Source organism: Octopus bimaculoides, chromosome 8 (assembly GCF_001194135.2).
Source record: "Octopus bimaculoides isolate UCB-OBI-ISO-001 chromosome 8, ASM119413v2, whole genome shotgun sequence".
NCBI classification, from domain to species: Eukaryota; Metazoa; Mollusca; class Cephalopoda; order Octopoda; family Octopodidae; genus Octopus; species Octopus bimaculoides.
In genome coordinates, this window is record NC_068988.1 from 91,462,597 (window position 1) to 91,468,489 (window position 5,893).

The 5,893-nt window shown below is 30.0% G+C and overlaps 1 protein-coding gene across 4 annotated transcripts in view; it reads left to right on the forward strand.

Moving 5' to 3' along the window:
• LOC106874583 (putative mediator of RNA polymerase II transcription subunit 26) overlaps positions 1-5,893 on the forward strand; it is a 235,200-nt gene that overhangs the window by 112,614 nt on the left and 116,693 nt on the right. The window contains exon 1 of one of the 4 annotated variants that reach the window (XM_052970260.1): positions 4,733-5,022. The exons of the other annotated variants lie outside the window; for them this stretch is intronic. The gene's annotated coding sequence lies outside the window, so the exon portion shown is untranslated. Of the gene's footprint in view, positions 1-4,732; positions 5,023-5,893 lie in introns of those variants that run through there. 4 annotated transcript variants of the gene reach the window in all.

A 5,893-nucleotide genomic window follows, 5' to 3' on the forward strand; every position in this document is an offset into this window, starting at 1 on the left:
CTTGCCCAAGGTGCCACGCAGTGGGACTGAACCCGGAACCATGTGGTTGGTAAGCAAGCTACTTACCACACAGCCACTCCCCTAATATAAAAAGTCAATGTGGACCCAATGTTTATTCTTTCCCCATTTCATCCTTCAGTCATTCTTTTTGTAGATATTAATAAGTTTGCCGTGTCTTTGGTCATTTAAGGCTCTAATCTCAACAATGCCAGTTCAGTCATTGCATTGTTGGCTGTTGTTGTTTCTGATGTTGTCGCCAGCTTATTGGCCATTCTTGGCACTGACTCTGTTACTATACATCTGTACATTATTGGTGACTGTCATTGATGTCGATTTTGTTCTGTTTGATCTGGTCCCTTGTGGTATGCGTATGCTTGTATGTTTACCATGTCACACACCTTTTCAACGAAATGTTGCGTGTATACCCTTAGAGACAAAATTTATTCATGCTGAGTTCTCTATCTGGGCTTTATCACACCTACTCAGGTATCAGATTGAGTTCAATAATAGCCACATTGTGTTTCAGTGTTTTGGGATACACCAAATCTGAGTGGAGGAAGATGTCTCTCTTCGTCATTTTCCCAAAGAATCAGATTTTATCGGCCCTGAGGCAAAGGAAACATTGAAGTCCAAAAGGATAAGTGAGCCATTTATGGCTGGGTGTTGTTGAGGATATCATGGATCCTAGTCACTTCATCCCTGGAATGGGTTAGTATAAATGCATCATCAATGTATCTCCAGTATAACATTGTGCGCCATCCTGCATAGAAGGCTTTGCATTCCAAGTTGTCCAAGTCTTGATTTATATTGTATGGTATCTGATATACTTGTATTTGTCTATGTTGTATAAATACTTTCCACTGGCTTCTCTGAGTTATTTCTCTTAGTTTGTTTTTGTTTAAATGATGCAAATTACTTGGACCATAAATGTATTCTACTCTTGTTTCATCTGTATTAATATAATTCCCTTGGCTACAGTAAATAATTCAGAGAATTGTCATACTAATGACAGCTATTGAGTCAGAAAAAAAGGTGTTTATACAATAAGGCAGTTCCTTTCCTTAATGGTATATCAACTTTGGGTAATTCTTGAATTGAAAAATTTCACCCACTTCTCAATTGGAATTGGTCTTAATTGCCATTTGGTAATTATGACACTTCTTCTAGAGGTGGAGATAATTTGATAAATTGAGAATTTATGAGGTATGGTATTTGATATATCTGTGTTTGTCTTATGTTTTTAAAAAAGTATATGTTTGGTAATGTGATCCAAAGTTCTCTACACATAGGAAAAAGGTATGATGGCCATGGTTGGAATGTTTTTGATCATTAGTCTATATAATCAAGGTTACACTGGAGGTAAACAACAGCAGTCATTTGTATATTTTCAAAATAGTAATATTGAGTTGTTTTGCTCAATTAAAAAAAAAAAACAAAAAAAAAAACATTTGTGTTGTCTTATGAAAGATATTCTCATCAAAGTTTTGTTCCTATTATCACTTTATTGTATATCAACTTTCTTACATAATAATATAACAAATAATTATTATTATGATAACAATGACAGTAATTTCCTGCAATTATATTTCTTTACAGTGATAAGTAGCTGCTTTTTACTGTGGGGGCTTACAGCTGACGTTTATAAAAGCCTCCGGTCATTCCCCTCAAAATTCTACTTGTAAAATTGCCTCCATCATATCCAACAAGCAAATGTTGTATACAACTTTTCTTTACTTTTATACTTTTATATTCTATAAGATAGACAAGCAATTGAGACATATCATTAGAGAAACAATGAGCTAAACACAGTTTCTTTTATCAAATACTCTAGATATATTTCCTATTCTTCAACAATAGCCTAATGATGGACTGGTACGATATAAAGCCATTCAAGTTGTCTCAACTTTTTTTGCCAATTTTCACAACCAGGCACTTCTTTCTAACTGCTGTTTTGTTTAAGATTGTTAATGGCTGAATGTATCGAGAGCTCTCTGAGTGGGCCTTTCCCCACCCTCCAACCAGTTTTATCCATACCTGAATTTGCATATCAGATGTAAGTTAACAATCAGTGTTTAATGCATTGAGAGCCACCACCAATCAGGATGTGGATCTTCTCGTCCCTTATTGACTGTCATCATTTCATTCACTCACAACAAGAATCCAACAACGATCGGCACTTGCTGTTGTTGTCTGATAATACCCCCTACACACTTATCCTCCTCCAGTCTTTCCTTTCTTACCTCTTCATTTCTTTCCCTTCTCCCCTGCATATCCAAATATTTTTTTATCAGTGTTTTTACCATTTTTCTCATTCATATTGTTTTGACCTCACTTCTCAAAAAATTGACAAAAACACTTTTCTTTTTCAATTTTTTTTCCTTTCTTTTTCTTTTTTTATAATTTAAAAGCTGTGTTTGATTCATCTCTACTTAGAATTGAAATTCAGGTGGGTAGATTTTGATGCTGTAATCTACCGTGATGATGTAGCTCTAAGGCATTGCTTTTAATGTATTCTGCAGCTGCAACTGCTGCTTAAAGCAGCTGCAAGAATAATATGCATCTATAACCATTCAGGCTTTCGAAAAAGGTTTCACTTGGCCCTTCGAATGGGTCATGCAAGAATCTACTGTTTAGTCTTGTGTAACCAACTTGAACAAATGCTACGTTTCCTTATTAAGCCCAATTAAACTGCCAGTTCTGTTAGCCAAGAAAGAGTAAGCTATTTACTTTCTCTAGCTCTACTGGAATAAAGTGTTACTAGCTACTATTGTCATAGCTCTTGTACAGATCCTTCTCAGAATCGTTTGAGTGCTCGCCACTGATTAATTGTAACAATCTTAACAAGATGGGAACTGCAAGTGCAGACACAAAAGAATTATTAATATAGCATGCCTGTCCTTCACTACAAATAGACCAGCATGTGTCTATGGGTTTTAATTCTGAAAAAAACACTCTTCACTCTTTTGACACTGTCTGCACTATAGTTTAACCCTCTTAATTCTATTCTAAGTAAATTATATTTTCTTTCACTTTAAAAAAAAAAAAAAAAATTAGCTGCATTATTGTTGATTTTTTATCAGGTTCTTGTAAGATGTGCAGCTGTTGTGCAGTGTTTGCTAAATTCCAATCATAGACTGTTTAGATATGAAGAATGTCAAGTTCTTATTTGCATATTAAATACTTGACAAAGTTTGAGCTACAGTTTTCCTACCATACATACATGCACACTTGCATGTATGTATGGTTTTTGTGATTTCATTATATAATTCTTTATATAATAAAATAGCTTATTGTTATGAATTTACTTTATAATTGTTCCATTGTTAATTTTCTTTGGTTCAATTATTTGCTGAAACTTATAAACCAGATCATATCTAAGTTTTCATTTTTGTAAAACCATATTTTTGATCTCTGCTTTACAGATATTCTTTCTTGTTTGGAATGAATTTTCTGTAGTAATTATATTCAAATTTTAAAGCTGTGAATCTATTCTAGTTATTAGAAAATAGAACAATCTTTTTACCGAAAATAAATAGGATTTTTAGAAAGCATTTATTTTCAACGTTTTTCTGCTAAATATAATTAAATTACAAACATTTTGTCTGGTTACATTTATTTTTCATTTTAACTTAGCTAATTGTCATAAATTAATTGTTTATGCAAAATAACTGGAAAATTTATAAGTTAATTTGGTTCTTAAATTAATTAAAATAACTTTAGTTACTTGATTTTTTATCTCACAGTTTTTAAGATACTTAGCAGTTAGTTTCAATAAAGATATTAGATTCACCTTGATAAAACAAATAAAGAGTATAGAAAAAGTTAAGCATTTAATAAATTCAGCATTCATTACTGTTTTCATTTTAGCTATTGGATTAAGCTATCAAATATCTATTTTAAATCTAGTTTATAAATCTTTCATCTTATTGAATTTTATCCTACATTTTAGTAGAGAATATTTATCATCTATATTTAACAATCTGTAATTAAAGACCTGGCCTATATGTATATACATATATATATGTCTCTCTCTCATATATATATATTTATATATCAAATGATATTTGCATGAATAAATTTATAGCATCCAGAAAATATGTATATGAGATTATGATTCAAGATGGGGAAGGCATTTGTTTTATATGTGTGGTAACCTTTATGTTTTGTATCTTACATGTGCTGTATGTTCTTCTATATTTCTTTCATTATGACATAATTGGAAACATTTTCATTCATAATAAAATGTAAAAAAATTCATTTCTTAAATAATCAAATAAAAGTAAACTTTCTCAAATGTTGTATATACATTGTCATTTATCTTTTCAAAGGACACTATCTGAGGTATAATAAACTTGTATATAATCCTGCCAGTTCAAAGTAATTTTTGATTTGATTGTGCAGATACCATATTAAAATTTAGTCCAAGATGACTGACTGTTTAAACTTAATTAAACATCGTATGATTAGCAAAGTTTCCGAAATTGATTATTGGTAACTCATCATTTTCCAACATTAAATTCTAACTATCTGTTCTGGAGGTAAGCTATTTAATAATAGCGTTGTAGCTTTTTTTTTCTTTTATAACATTTCATAATTAGCTTGGTGGGGGCAACAAGTCTGTTTAAGGGAGCTAAATCAGAGAACTGTTTTATAGTTATCTCCCTTCTACTCTAAAATTGATGATTCATAGTTTATTGTAATGTCTAGTTTATTTTGCTATTCACTAGAAGACTCTAGTTCTTAACCATCTTACGTCTCTTAATGATATCGACTATATCTATCTTTTTGGAACATGATCAAATTTTGAAAAGGTTCGCTCTAAGTAATTAATCTAAATCTTATAGCAATATCTTAAATGACTCTAGGGATTGGTCTTTTCAGCAATTTTACTCATAGAACATCAGAATTTATGAAGTTAAAAGAACTCTAGAACAATTTCAACATTTAATTAACAAGTTTACTTTAAAGTTATTGCCTTTCAACAATTAAATGGATTAACATTGTTACTTAAACGTAACTAAAGTAAGTGAAAATGAAATTAACAAGTAAAGATATATTTATAAACGATTTTGTATTAAAATTATCTGAAATTTTAAAGTACCCAGCCAGAGCTTAAGTGATATTTCATTTCATGTGTATCACTAACTAAACGTTCACATCAATAAAATAGAAGGCTCTCATACAAATTTGTGATTTAAACTATTACTCCTAAATTTGAATCTTAACAGTAAACTTGATTTTGTTTAATATTTCAGTAAAACAATGGTTTATTAACTTTAAAATGGCAATAAACACATTCAGAATTGAAAACGTAAAAGTTACAAGCATATAACTTTAGCCTACTGTTTAACTTATGAGATGTTCTACTAATGAATTACAATTAAGGAATATCTTGCTATCCAGACAAAAAAAAAATCTCAACAAAGGATATAAATATTATTTATATATGACATGTCTGCAATAACAGTGTATTTTGATAAATATTTCATACAATTTAAAGATTATAATATTTGATATGAAAAAACTACTTTTATTTCCATATCATCTGAAATATTGCAACATAATATCACACATCAATAAAGTTTATAACTAAGGAGAAATATTTCAATAAAGAGAAAAAATTTGCAAAACTGTGAGTAGATGAGTCATTATCCACTAGTTTATTCAAGTGTATCTAGTAGTTGGAATTTTAACTTTTTTTTTTTTTTTTAATATTTTATTTTATCATTTATTCAAATCTTATTGAATATCTGAATTGCTATACATATAATTTTATAGCTGTCTCAAAACTAAACTTATATCCCCAGTGAGAAATATGAACTTATCTTTAAAAGAAAAACATCTTGATTTTCAAAGCTATTTTATTTATTATTTTCAATAAGATGTTTTCATG